Here is a 14,458-nt window from a genome sequence, read left to right on the forward strand (position 1 = left end):
CGCGTCGATCTTCTCTTCCTCATCTTCGAATGCTCCCGGACACAATAGGCACAATTCTGTGAATCGTCTTTCGTACGTGGTAATATCAAATCCTTGGGTTCGTAACCCTCTAAGTTCTGTCTTGAGCTTATTGACCTCGGTTCTGGGACGGTACTTCTCGTTCATCAAGTGCTTGAATGCTGACCACGGTAGTGCGTACGCATCGTCTTGTCCCACTTGCTCTAGATAGGTATTCCACCATGTTAACGCAGAACCTATGAAGGTATGCGTAGCATACTTTACTTTGTCCTCTTCAGTACACTTACTTATGGCAAACTCCGATTCGACCTTCTCGGTCCACCGTTTCAATCCGATCGGTCCTTCGGTTCCATCAAATTCCAAAGGTTTGCAGGCAGTGAATTCTTTGTAGGTGCATCCTACACAATTTCCTGTACTGCTAGATCCAAGGTTATTGTTGGTATGTAGCGCAGCCTGTACTGCGGCTATGTTTGAAGCTAGAAAAGTACGGAATTCCTCTTCATTCATATTCACGGTGTGTCGAGTAGTTTGTGCCATTTCCTTCAAAATAGTTAAATGGAACAAGTTAATCATACAGACTCTTAAGAGTAGTTAATAGTATTTCATAGCATAATATAAACTCATTTATAAAAGCTTTTTCTTCATATTAGCGTTTATAAGTTTAAATTCGGGTAGTACCTACCCGTTAAGTTCATACTTAGTAGCTAATATACAATTCAACTACTACAATTCTATATGAAAAACTGATTATAATAATATTTCGCGTTCAAACTTTTATACAATATTTTACAAACTTACAATACCGCTTATTTTACATAAAGCATGAAATATAGCACACAATAACTTTGATACAAGATAGTTGTGAAGATAATTCTAGCTAGTACACAAGTCGTTCAGCAAAGGTAATAAAGACACGTAATTCATACGTCCAGAAACAAGTCATGCATTCTGGTTTTACTAGGACTACTTCCCATCCTTGGTCTTGTGGAACATAACCGTTATGGCCGTTGATAAGACAGTGTGTTGTAACGTCATCAAAGGGACGAGGGTTACGTAATGTCCAACAGTCCCGTAACAATCTAAAAACCTCATTTCTTACCCCAATTACCGACTCCGTCACTTGTGGGAACGTTTTGTTTAATAGTTGTAGGCCGATGTTCTTGTTCTCACTTTGGTGAGAAGCGAACATTACTTATCCGTAAGCATAACATGCTTCTTTATGTTGCATGTTAGCCGCTTTTTCTAAATCACGAAGTCCAATATTCGGATATATCGAGTCAAAATAATTTCTTAACCCATTGCGTAAAATAGCATTTGGGTTCCCCGCAATATATGCGTCAAAGTAAACACATCGTAACTTATGGATTTCCCAATGTGATATCCCCCATCTTTCGAACGAAAGCCTTTTATAAACCAAGGCATTCTTGGAACGTTCTTCGAATGTCTTACAAATTGATCTCGCCTTAAATAGTTGTGCTGAAGAATTCTGACCGACTCTAGACAAGATTTCATCAATCATGTCTCCGGGTAGGTCTCTTAAAATATTGGGTTGTCTATCCATTTTGTGTTTTTATACTGTAAAATAGACAAGAGTTAGCTTCATAAAAAAAAAATACTTATTTAATACAAGCAATTTTTACATATATCATAAAGCATAAGCACACTATATTACATATATTACACCACACGAATACAACTATCTTATTCTGACTCGCTTGTTTCTTCTTCTTTGGTTTTGGTTCGTTTTGCCAAGTTTCTAGGGATATATGATGTTCCCCTAATACGAGCCGTAATTTTACATATTGGTTTAGAAAAACCTGGTGGTTTAGAGGTTCCCAGGTCATTGTTACAACTTAAGGACTTCGGGGGTTGACGATACATATAAAGTTCATCGGGGTTGGAATTAGATTTCTCTATTTTTATGCCCTTTCCCTTATTATTTTCTTTTGCCTTTTTAAATTCAGTTGGGGTAATTTCTATAACATCATCGGAATTCTCGTCGGAATCCGATTCATCGGAGAATTGGTAATCCTCCCAATATTTTGCTTCCTTGGCGGAAACACCATTGACCATAATTAACCTTGGTCGGTTGGTTGAGGATTTTCTTTTACTTAACCGTTTTATTATTTCCCCCGCCGGTTCTATTTCTTCATCTGGTTCCGATTCTTCTTCCGGTTCCGATTCTTCTTCCGGTTCCGACTCTTCTTCCGGTTCCTCTTCGGGAACTTGTGAATCAGTCCACGAATCATTCCAATTTACATTTGACTCTTCATTATTATTAGGTGAGTCAATGGGACTTGTTCTAGAGGTAGACATCTATCACATAATATCAAACGCGTTAAGAGATTAATATATCACATAATATTCACATGTTAAAAATATATAGTTTCCAACAAAATTTGTTAAGCAATCATTTTTCGAGTAAACACGGTCGAAGTCCAGACTCACTAATGCATCCTAACAAACTCGATAAGACACACTAATGCAAAATTCTGGTTCTCTATGCAAAATTCTGGTTCTCTAAGACCAACGCTCGGATACCAACTGAAATGTCCCGTTCTTATTGATTAAAAACGTTCCATATTAATTGATTTCGTTGCGAGGTTTTGACCTCTATATGAGACGTTTTTCAAAGACTGCATTCATTTTAAAACAAACCATAACCTTTATTTCATCAATAAAGGTTTAAAAAGCTTTACGTAGATTATCAAAAAATGATAATCTAAAATATCCTGTTTACACACGACCATTATATAATGGTTTACAATACAAATATGTTACAACAAAATAAGTTTCTTGAATGCAGTTTTTACACAATATCATACAAGCATGGACTCCAAATCTCGTCCTTATTTAAGTATGAGACAGCGGAAGCTCTTAATAATCACCTGAGAATAAACATGCTTAAAATGTCAACAAAAATGTTGGTGAGTTATAGGTTTAACCTATATATATCAAATCATAATAATAGACCACAAGATTTCATATTTCAATACACATCCCATACATAGAGATAAAAATTCATTCACATGGTGAACACCTGGTAACCGACATTAACAAGATGCATATATAAGAATATCCCCATCATTCCGGGACACCCTTCGGATATGATATAAATTTCGAAGTACTAAAGCATCCAGTACTTTGGATGGGGTTTGTTAGGCCCAATAGATCTATCTTTAGGATTCGCGTCAATTAGGGTGTCTGTTCCCTAATTCTTAGATTACCAGACTTAATAAAAAGGGGCATATTCGATTTCGATAATTCAACCATAGAATGTAGTTTTACGTACTTGTGTCTATTTTGTAAATCATTTATAAAACCTGCATGTATTCTCATCCCAAAAATATTAGATTTTAAAAGTGGGACTATAACTCACTTTCACAGATTTTTACTTCGTCGGGAAGTAAGACTTGGCCACTGGTTGATTCACGAACCTATAACAATATATACATATATATCAAAGTATGTTCAAAATATATTTACAACACTTTTAATATATTTTGATGTTTTAAGTTTATTAAGTCAGCTGTCCTCGTTAGTAACCTACAACTAGTTGTCCACAGTTAGATGTACAGAAATAAATCGATAAATATTATCTTGAATCAATCCACGACCCAGTGTATACGTATCTCAGTATTGATCACAACTCAAACTATATATATTTTGGAATCAACCTCAACCCTGTATAGTGTAGTGACCCGAACTTTTCCATGTTTATATATATTAATTGAGATTGATATTTACATGATTAAATGTTTCCAACATGTTAAGCAATCAAACTTGTTAAGACTTGATTAATGGAAATAGGTTTCATATAGACAATTGACCACCCAAGTTGACCGGTGATTCACGAACGTTAAAACTTGTAAAAACTATATGATGACATATATATGGTTATATATATAGTTAACATGATATTATGATAAGTAAACATATCATTAATTATATTAACAATGAACTACATATGTAAAAACAAGACTACTAACTTAATGATTTTGAAACGAGACATATATGTAACGATTATCGTTGTAACGACATTTAATGTATATATATCATATTAAGAGATATTCATACATGATAATATCATGATAATATAATAATTTAAAATATCATTTGATATTATAAACATTGGGTTAACAACATTTAAGAAGATCGTTAACCTAAAGGTTTCAAAACAACACTTACATGTAACGACTAACGATGACTTAACGACTCAGTTAAAATGTATATACATGTAGTGTTTTAATATGTATTTATACACTTTTGAAAGACTTAAATACACTTATCAAAATACTTCTACTTAACAAAAATGCTTGCAATTACATCCTCGTTCAGTTTCATCAACAATTCTACTCGTATGCACCCGTATTCGTACTCGTACAATACACAGCTTTTAGATGTATGTACTATTGGTATATACACTCCAATGATCAGCTCTTAGCAGCCCATGTGAGTCACCTAACACATGTGGGAACCATCATTTGGCAACTAGCATGAAATATCTCATAAAATTACAAAAATATGAGTAATCATTCATGACTTATTTACATGAAAACAAAATAACATATCCTTTATATCTAATCCATACACCAACGACCAAAAACACCTACAAACACTTTCATTCTTCAATTTTCTTCATCTAATTGATCTCTCTCAAGTTCTATCTTCAAGTTCTAAGTGTTCTTCATAAATTTCAAAAGTTCTAGTTTCATAAAATCAAGAATACTTTCAAGTTTGCTTGCTCACTTCCAATCTTGTAAGGTGATCATCCAACCTCAAGAAATCTTTGTTTCTTACAGTAGGTTATCATTCTAATACAAGGTAATAATAATATTCAAACTTTGGTTCAATTTCTATAACTATAACAATCTTATTTTAAGTGATGATCTTACTTGAACTTGTTTTCGTGTCATGATTCTGCTTCAAGAACTTCGAGCCATCCAAGGATCCATTGAAGCTAGATCCATTTTTCTCTTTTCCAGTAGGTTTATCCAAGGAACTTAAGGTAGTAATGATGTTCATAACATCATTCGATTCATACATATAAAGCTATCTTATTCGAAGGTTTAAACTTGTAATCACTAGAACATAGTTTAGTTAATTCTAAACTTGTTCGCAAACAAAAGTTAATCCTTCTAACTTGACTTTTAAAATCAACTAAACACATGTTCTATATCTATATGATATGCTAACTTAATGATTTAAAACCTGGAAACACGAAAAACACCGTAAAACCGGATTTACGCCGTCGTAGTAACACCGCGGGCTGTTTTGGGTTAGTTAATTAAAAACTATGATAAACTTTGATTTAAAAGTTGTTATTCAGAGAAAATGATTTTTATTATGAACATGAAACTATATCCAAAAATTATGGTTAAACTCAAAGTGGAAGTATGTTTTCTAAAATGGTCATCTAGACGTCGTTCTTTCGACTGAAATGACTACCTTTACAAAAACGACTTGTAACTTATTTTTCCGACTATAAACCTATACTTTTCTGTTTATATTCATAAAATAGAGTTCAATATGAAACCATAGCAATTTGATTCACTCAAAACGGATTTAAAATGAAGAAGTTATGGGTAAAACAAGATTGGATAATTTTTCTCATTTTAGCTACGTGAAAATTGGTAACAAATCTATTCCAACCATAACTTAATCAACTTGTATTGTATATTATGTAATCTTGAGATACCATAGACACGTATACAATGTTTCGACCTATCATGTCGACACATCTATATGTATTTCGGAACAACCATAGACACTCTATATGTGAATGTTGGAGTTAGCTATACAGGGTTGAGGTTGATTCCAAAATATATATAGTTTGAGTTGTGATCAATACTGAGATACGTATACACTGGGTCGTGGATTGATTCAAGATAATATTTATCGATTTATTTCTGTACATCTAACTGTGGACAACTAGTTGTAGGTTACTAACGAGGACAGCTGACTTAATAAACTTAAAACATCAAAATATATTAAAAGTGTTGTAAATATATTTTGAACATACTTTGATATATATGTATATATTGTTATAGGTTCGTGAATCAACCAGTGGCCAAGTCTTACTTCCCGACGAAGTAAAAATCTGTGAAAGTGAGTTATAGTCCCACTTTTAAAATCTAATATTTTTGGGATGAGAATACATGCAGGTTTTATAAATGATTTACAAAATAGACACAAGTACGTGAAACTACATTCTATGGTTGAATTATCAAAATCGAATATGCCCCTTTTTATTAAGTCTGGTAATCTAAGAATTAGGGAACAGACACCCTAATTGACGCGAATCCTAAAGATAGATCTATTGGGCCCAACAAGCCCCATCCAAAGTACCGGATGCTTTAGTACTTCGAAATTTATATCATATCCGAAGGGTGTCCCGGAATGATGGGGATATTCTTATATATGCATCTTGTTAATGTCGGTTACCAGGTGTTCACCATATGAATGATTTTTATCTCTATGTATGGGATGTGTATTGAAATATGAAATCTTGTGGTCTATTATTATGATTTGATATATATAGGTTAAACCTATAACTCACCAACATTTTTGTTGACGTTTTAAGCATGTTTATTCTCAGGTGATTATTAAGAGCTTCCGCTGTCGCATACTTAAATAAGGACGAGATTTGGAGTCCATGCTTGTATGATATTGTGTAAAAACTGCATTCAAGAAACTTATTTTGTTGTAACATATTTGTATTGTAAACCATTATGTAATGGTCGTGTGTAAACAGGATATTTTAGATTATCATTATTTGATAATCTACGTAAAGCTTTTTAAACCTTTATTGATGAAATAAAGGTTATGGTTTGTTTTAAAATGAATGCAGTCTTTGAAAAACGTCTCATATAGAGGTCAAAACCTCGCAACGAAATCAATTAATATGGAACGTTTTTAATCAATAAGAACGGGACATTTCAGTTGGTATCAGAGCGTTGGTCTTAGAGAACCAGAAAATTTGCATTAGTGTGTCTTATCGAGTTTGTTAGGATGCATTAGTGATTCTGGACTTCGACCGTGTTTTCTTTAAAAATGATTGCTTAACATTTTTGTTGGAAACTATATATTTTTAACATATGAATATTATGTGATATATTAATCTCTTAACGTGTTTGATATTATGTGATAGATGTCTACCTCTAGAACAAGTCCCATTGACTCACCTAATAATAATGAAGAGTCAAATGAAAATTGGAATGATTCGTGGACTGATTCACAAGTTCCCGAAGAGGAACCGGAAGAAGAGTCGGAACCGGAAGAAGAATCGGAACCGGACGAAGAATCGGAACCGGAAGAAGAATCGGAACCGGTGGGGGAAATAATAAAACGGTTAAGTAAAAGAGAATCCTCAACCAACCGACCAAGGTTAATTATGGTCAATGGTGTTTCCGCCAAGGAAGCAAAATATTGGGAGGATTACCAATTCTCCGATGAATCGGATTCCGACGAGAATTCCAATGATGTTATAGAAATTACCCCAACTGAATTTAAAAAGGCAAAAGAAAATAATAAGGGAAAGGGCATAAAAATAGAGAAATCTAATTCCAACCCCGATGAACTTTATATGTATCGTCAACCCCCGAAGTTCTTAAGTTGTAACAATGACCCGGGAACCTCTAAACCACCAGGTTTTTCTAAACCAATGTGGACAACGACGGCTCGTATTAGGGGAACATCATATATCCCTAGAAACTTGGCAAAACGAACCAAAACCGAAGAAGAAGAAACGAGCGAGTCGGAATAAGATAGTTGTATTCGTGTGGTGTAATATATGTAATATAGTGTTCTTATGCTTTATGATATATGTAAAAATTGCTTGCATTAATAAGTATTTTTTTTATGAATCTAACTCTTGTCTATTTTACAGTTTAAAAACACAAAATGGATAGACAACCCAATATTTTAAGAGACCTACCCGGAGACATGATTGATGAAATCTTGTCTAGAGTCGGTCAGAGTTCCTCGGCACAACTATTTAAGGCGAGATCAGTTTGTAAGACATTCAAAGAACGTTCCAAGAATGTCTTGGTTTATAAGAGACTTTCGTTTGAAAGATGGGGGATATCACATTGGGAAACCCATAAGTTACGATGTGTTTACTTTGATGCATATATTGCGGGGAACCCAAATGCTATTTTACGCAACGGGTTAAGAAATTATTTTGACTCAATATATCCGAATATTGGACTTCGTGATTTAGAAAAAGCGGCTAACATGCAACATAAAGAAGCATGTTATGCTTACGGATTAGTAATGTTCGCTTCTCACCAAAGTGAGAACAAGAACATCGGGCTACAACTATTAAACAAAACGTTTCCACAAGTGACGGAGTCGGTAATTGGGGTAAGAAATGAGGTTTTTAGATTGTTACGGGACTGTTGGACATTACGTAACCCTCGTCCCTTTGACGACGTTACAACACGCTGTCTTATCAACGGCCATAACGGTTATGTTGCACAAGACCAAGGATGGGAAGTAGTCCTAGTAAAACCAGAATGCATGACTTGTTTCTGGACGTATGAATTACGTGTCTTTATTGCCTTTGCTGAACGACTTGTGTACTAGCTAGAATTATCTTCACAACTATCTTGTATCAAAGTTATTGTGTGCTATATTTCATGCTTTATGTAAAATAAGCGGTATTGTAAGTTTGTAAAATATTGTATAAAAGTTTGAACGCGAAATATTATTATAATCAGTTTTTCATATAGAATTGTAGTAGTTGAATTGTATATTAGCTACTAAGTATGAACTTAACGGGTAGGTACTACCCGAATTTAAACTTATAAAACGCTAATATGAAGAAAAAGCTTTTATAAATGAGTTCATATTATGCTACGAAATACTATTAACTACTCTTAATATTCTGTATGATTAACTTGTTCCATTTGACTATTTTGAAGGAAATGGCACCGACTACTCGACACACCATGAATATGAATGAAGAGGAATTCCGTACTTTTCTAGCTTCAAACATAGCCGCAGTACAGGCTGCGCTACATACCAACAATAACCTTGGATCTAGCAGTACAGGAAATCGTGTAGGATGCACCTACAAAGAATTCACTGCCTGTAAACCTTTGGAATTTGATGGAACCGAAGGACCGATCGGATTGAAACGGTGGACCGAGAAGGTCGAATCGGTGTTTGCCATAAGTAAGTGTACTGAAGAGGACAAAGTGAAGTACGCTACGCATACCTTCACAGGTTCTGCGTTAACATGGTGGAATACCTATCTAGAGCAAGTGGGACAAGACGATGCGTACGCACTACCGTGGTCAGCATTCAAGCACTTGATGAACGAGAAGTACCGTCCCAGAACCGAGGTCAATAAGCTCAAGACAGAACTTAGAGGGTTACGAACCCAAGGATTTGATATTACCACGTACGAAAGACGATTCACAGAATTGTGCCTATTGTGTCCGGGAGCATTCGAAGATGAGGAAGAGAAGATCGACGCATTTGTGAAAGGATTACCGGAAAGAATCCAAGAAGATATAAGTTCACACGAGCCCGCCTCCATACAACAGGCATGTAGAATGGCTCACAAACTAGTGAACCAGATTGAAGAAAGAATTAAAGAACAGACTGCTGAAGAGGCCAATGTGAAGCAAGTCAAAAGAAACTGGGAGGAAAACGGTGATAAGAATCACCAATACAACAACAACAGTAATTACAACAATAATCGCAACAATTATCCCAACAATCGCAACATCAATCGCAACTACAACAAACGGCCCAACAACAACAACAACAACAACAACAACAACAACAACAACAACAACAACAGCAACTACAATAATCATCCCAACAACAATAATAACCGCAACAACAACAACAACAATCAGAAGCAGCTATGCCAAAGGTGTGAAAAGAATCACTCGGGGTTCTGCACCAAATTTTGCAACAAGTGTAAAAGAAATGGTCATAGCGTGGCGAAGTGTGAGGTCTACGGACCAGGGGTTAATAGAACGAAAGGAACAAATGGTGTCGGAACGAGTAATGGCGGAGCAAGTAGTGTCGGAGCAAGTTATGCCAATGTAGTTTGTTATAAATGTGGAAAACCGGGCCACATTATTAGAAATTGCCCAAACCAGGAGAACACGAATGGACAAGGCCGCGGAAGAGTTTTCAATATTAATGCGGCAGAGGCACAGGAAGACCCGGAGCTTGTTACGGGTACGTTTCTTATTGACAATAAATCTGCTTACGTTTTATTTGATTCGGGTGCGGATAGAAGCTATATGAGTAGAGATTTTTGTGCTAAATTAAGTTGTCCATTGACGCCTTTGGATAGTAAATTTTTACTCGAATTAGCAAATGGTAAATTAATTTCAGCAGATAATATATGTCGGAATCGAGAAATTAAACTGGTTAGCGAAACATTTAAGATTGATTTGATACCAGTAGAGTTAGGGAGTTTTGATGTGATAATCGGTATGGACTGGTTGAAAGAAGTGAAAGCAGAGATCGTTTGTTACAAAAATGCAATTCGCATTATACTAGAAAAAGGAAAACCCTTAATGGTGTACGGAGAAAAGGGCAACACGAAGCTACATCTTATTAGTAATTTGAAGGCACAAAAACTAATAAGAAAAGGTTGCTATGCTGTTCTAGCACACGTCGAGAAAGTACAAACTGAAGAAAAGAGCATCAATGATGTTCCCATTGCAAAAGAATTTCCCGATGTATTTCCGAAAGAATTACCGGGATTACCCCCACATCGATCCGTTGAATTTCAAATAGATCTTGTACCAGGAGCTGCACCAATAGCTCGTGCTCCTTACAGACTCGCACCCAGCGAGATGAAAGAACTGCAAAGCCAATTACAAGAACTTTTAGAGCGTGGTTTCATTCGACCAAGCACATCACCGTGGGGAGCTCCTGTTTTGTTTGTCAAGAAGAAAGATGGTACATTCAGATTGTGTATCGACTACCGAGAGTTGAACAAACTTACCATCAAGAACCGCTACCCACTACCGAGAATCGACGACTTATTTGATCAACTACAAGGCTCGTCTGTTTATTCAAAGATTGACTTACGTTCCGGGTATCATCAAATGCGGGTGAAAGAAGATGATATTCCAAAGACTGCTTTCAGAACACGTTACGGTCATTACGAGTTTATGGTCATGCCGTTTGGTTTAACTAATGCACCAGCTGTGTTCATGGACCTTATGAACCGAGTGTGTGGACCATACCTTGACAAGTTTGTCATCGTTTTCATTGATGACATACTTATTTACTCAAAGAATGACCAAGAACACGGTGAACATTTGAGAAAGGTGTTAGAAGTATTGAGGAAGGAAGAATTGTACGCTAAGTTTTCAAAGTGTGCATTTTGGTTGGAAGAAGTTCAATTCCTCGGTCACATTGTGAACAAAGAAGGTATTAAGGTGGATCCGGCAAAGATAGAAACTGTTGAAAAGTGGGAAACCCCGAAAACTCCGAAACACATACGCCAGTTTTTAGGACTAGATGGTTACTACAGAAGGTTCATCCAAGACTTTTCCAGAATAGCAAAACCCTTGACTGCATTAACGCATAAAGGGAAGAAATTTGAATGGAATGATGAACAAGAGAAAGCGTTTCAGTTATTGAAGAAAAAGCTAACTACGGCACCTATATTGTCATTGCCTGAAGGGAATGATGATTTTGTGATTTATTGTGACGCATCAAAGCAAGGTCTCGGTTGTGTATTAATGCAACGAACGAAGGTGATTGCTTATGCATCTAGACAATTGAAGATTCACGAACAAAATTATACGACGCATGATTTGGAATTAGGCGCGGTTGTTTTTGCATTAAAGACTTGGAGGCACTACTTATATGGGGTCAAAAGTATTATATATACCGACCACAAAAGTCTTCAACACATATTTAATCAGAAACAACTGAATATGAGGCAGCGTAGGTGGATTGAATTGTTGAATGATTACGACTTTGAGATTCGTTACCACCCGGGGAAGGCAAATGTGGTAGCCGACGCCTTGAGCAGGAAGGACAGAGAACCCATTCGAGTAAAATCTATGAATATAATGATTCATAATAACCTTACTACTCAAATAAAGGAGGCGCAACAAGGAGTTTTAAAAGAGGGAAATTTAAAGGATGAAATACCCAAAGGATCGGAGAAGCATCTTAATATTCAGGAAGACGGAACCCGGTATAGGGCTGAAAGGATTTGGGTACCAAAATTTGGAGATATGAGAGAAATGGTACTTAGAGAAGCTCATAAAACCAGATACTCAATACATCCTGGAACGGGGAAGATGTACAAGGATCTCAAGAAATATTTTTGGTGGCCGGGTATGAAAGCCGATGTTGCTAAATACTTAGGAGAATGTTTGACGTGTTCTAAGGTCAAAGCTGAGCATCAGAAACCATCAGGTCTACTTCAACAACCCGAAATCCCGGAATGGAAATGGGAAAACATTACCATGGATTTCATCACTAAATTGCCAAGGACTGCAAGTGGTTTTGATACTATTTGGGTAATAGTTGACCGTCTCACCAAATCAGCACACTTCCTACCAATAAGAGAAGATGACAAGATGGAGAAGTTAGCACGACTGTATTTGAAGGAAGTCGTCTCCAGACATGGAATACCAATCTCTATTATCTCTGATAGGGATGGCAGATTTATTTCAAGATTCTGGCAGACATTACAGCACGCATTAGGAACTCGTCTAGACATGAGTACTGCCTATCATCCACAAACTGATGGGCAGAGCCAAAGGACGATACAAACGCTTGAAGACATGCTACGAGCATGTGTTATTGATTTCGGAAACAGTTGGGATCGACATCTACCGTTAGCAGAATTTTCCTACAACAACAGCTACCATTCAAGCATTGAGATGGCGCCGTTTGAAGCACTTTATGGTAGAAAGTGCAGGTCTCCAATTTGTTGGAGTGAAGTGGGGGATAGACAGATTACGGGTCCGGAGATTATACAAGAAACTACCGAGAAGATCATCCAAATTCAACAACGGTTGAAAACCGCCCAAAGTCGACAAAAGAGCTACGCTGACATTAAAAGAAAAGATATAGAATTTGAAATTGGAGAGATGGTCATGCTTAAAGTTGCACCTTGGAAAGGCGTTGTTCGATTTGGTAAATGAGGGAAATTAAATCCAAGGTATATTGGACCATTCAAGATTATTGATCGTGTCGGACCAGTAGCTTACCGACTTGAGTTACCTCAACAACTCGCGGCTGTACATAACACTTTCCACGTCTCGAATTTGAAGAAATGTTTTGCTAAAGAAGATCTCACTATTCCGTTAGATGAAATCCAAATCAACGAAAAACTTCAATTCATCGAAGAACCCGTCGAAATAATGGATCGTGAGGTTAAAAGACTTAAGCAAAACAAGATACCAATTGTTAAGGTTCGATGGAATGCTCGTAGAGGACCCGAGTTCACCTGGGAGCGTGAAGATCAGATGAAGAAGAAATACCCGCATCTATTTCCAGAAGATTCGTCAACACCTTCAACAGCTTAAAATTTCGGGACGAAATTTATTTAACGGGTAGGTACTGTAGTGACCCGAACTTTTCCATGTTTATATATATTAATTGAGATTGATATTTACATGATTAAATGTTTCCAACATGTTAAGCAATCAAACTTGTTAAGACTTGATTAATGGAAATAGGTTTCATATAGACAATTGACCACCCAAGTTGACCGGTGATTCACGAACGTTAAAACTTGTAAAAACTATATGATGACATATATATGGTTATATATATAGTTAACATGATATTATGATAAGTAAACATATCATTAATTATATTAACAATGAACTACATATGTAAAAACAAGACTACTAACTTAATGATTTTGAAACGAGACATATATGTAACGATTATCGTTGTAACGACATTTAATGTATATATATCATATTAAGAGATATTCATACATGATAATATCATGATAATATAATAATTTAAAATATCATTTGATATTATAAACATTGGGTTAACAACATTTAACAAGATCGTTAACCTAAAGGTTTCAAAACAACACTTACATGTAACGACTAACGATGACTTAACGACTCAGTTAAAATGTATATACATGTAGTGTTTTAATATGTATTTATACACTTTTGAAAGACTTCAATACACTTATCAAAATACTTCTACTTAACAAAAATGCTTGCAATTACATCCTCGTTCAGTTTCATCAACAATTCTACTCGTATGCACCCGTATTCGTACTCGTACAATACACAGCTTTTAGATGTATGTACTATTGGTATATACACTCCAATGATCAGCTCTTAGCAGCCCATGTGAGTCACCTAACACATGTGGGAACCATCATTTGGCAACTAGCATGAAATATCTCATAAAATTACAAAAATATGAGTAATCATTCATGACTTATTTACATGAAAACAAAATAACA

This window comes from Rutidosis leptorrhynchoides, chromosome 5 (assembly GCF_046630445.1).
Source record: "Rutidosis leptorrhynchoides isolate AG116_Rl617_1_P2 chromosome 5, CSIRO_AGI_Rlap_v1, whole genome shotgun sequence".
Classification (NCBI taxonomy): Eukaryota; Viridiplantae; Streptophyta; class Magnoliopsida; order Asterales; family Asteraceae; genus Rutidosis; species Rutidosis leptorrhynchoides.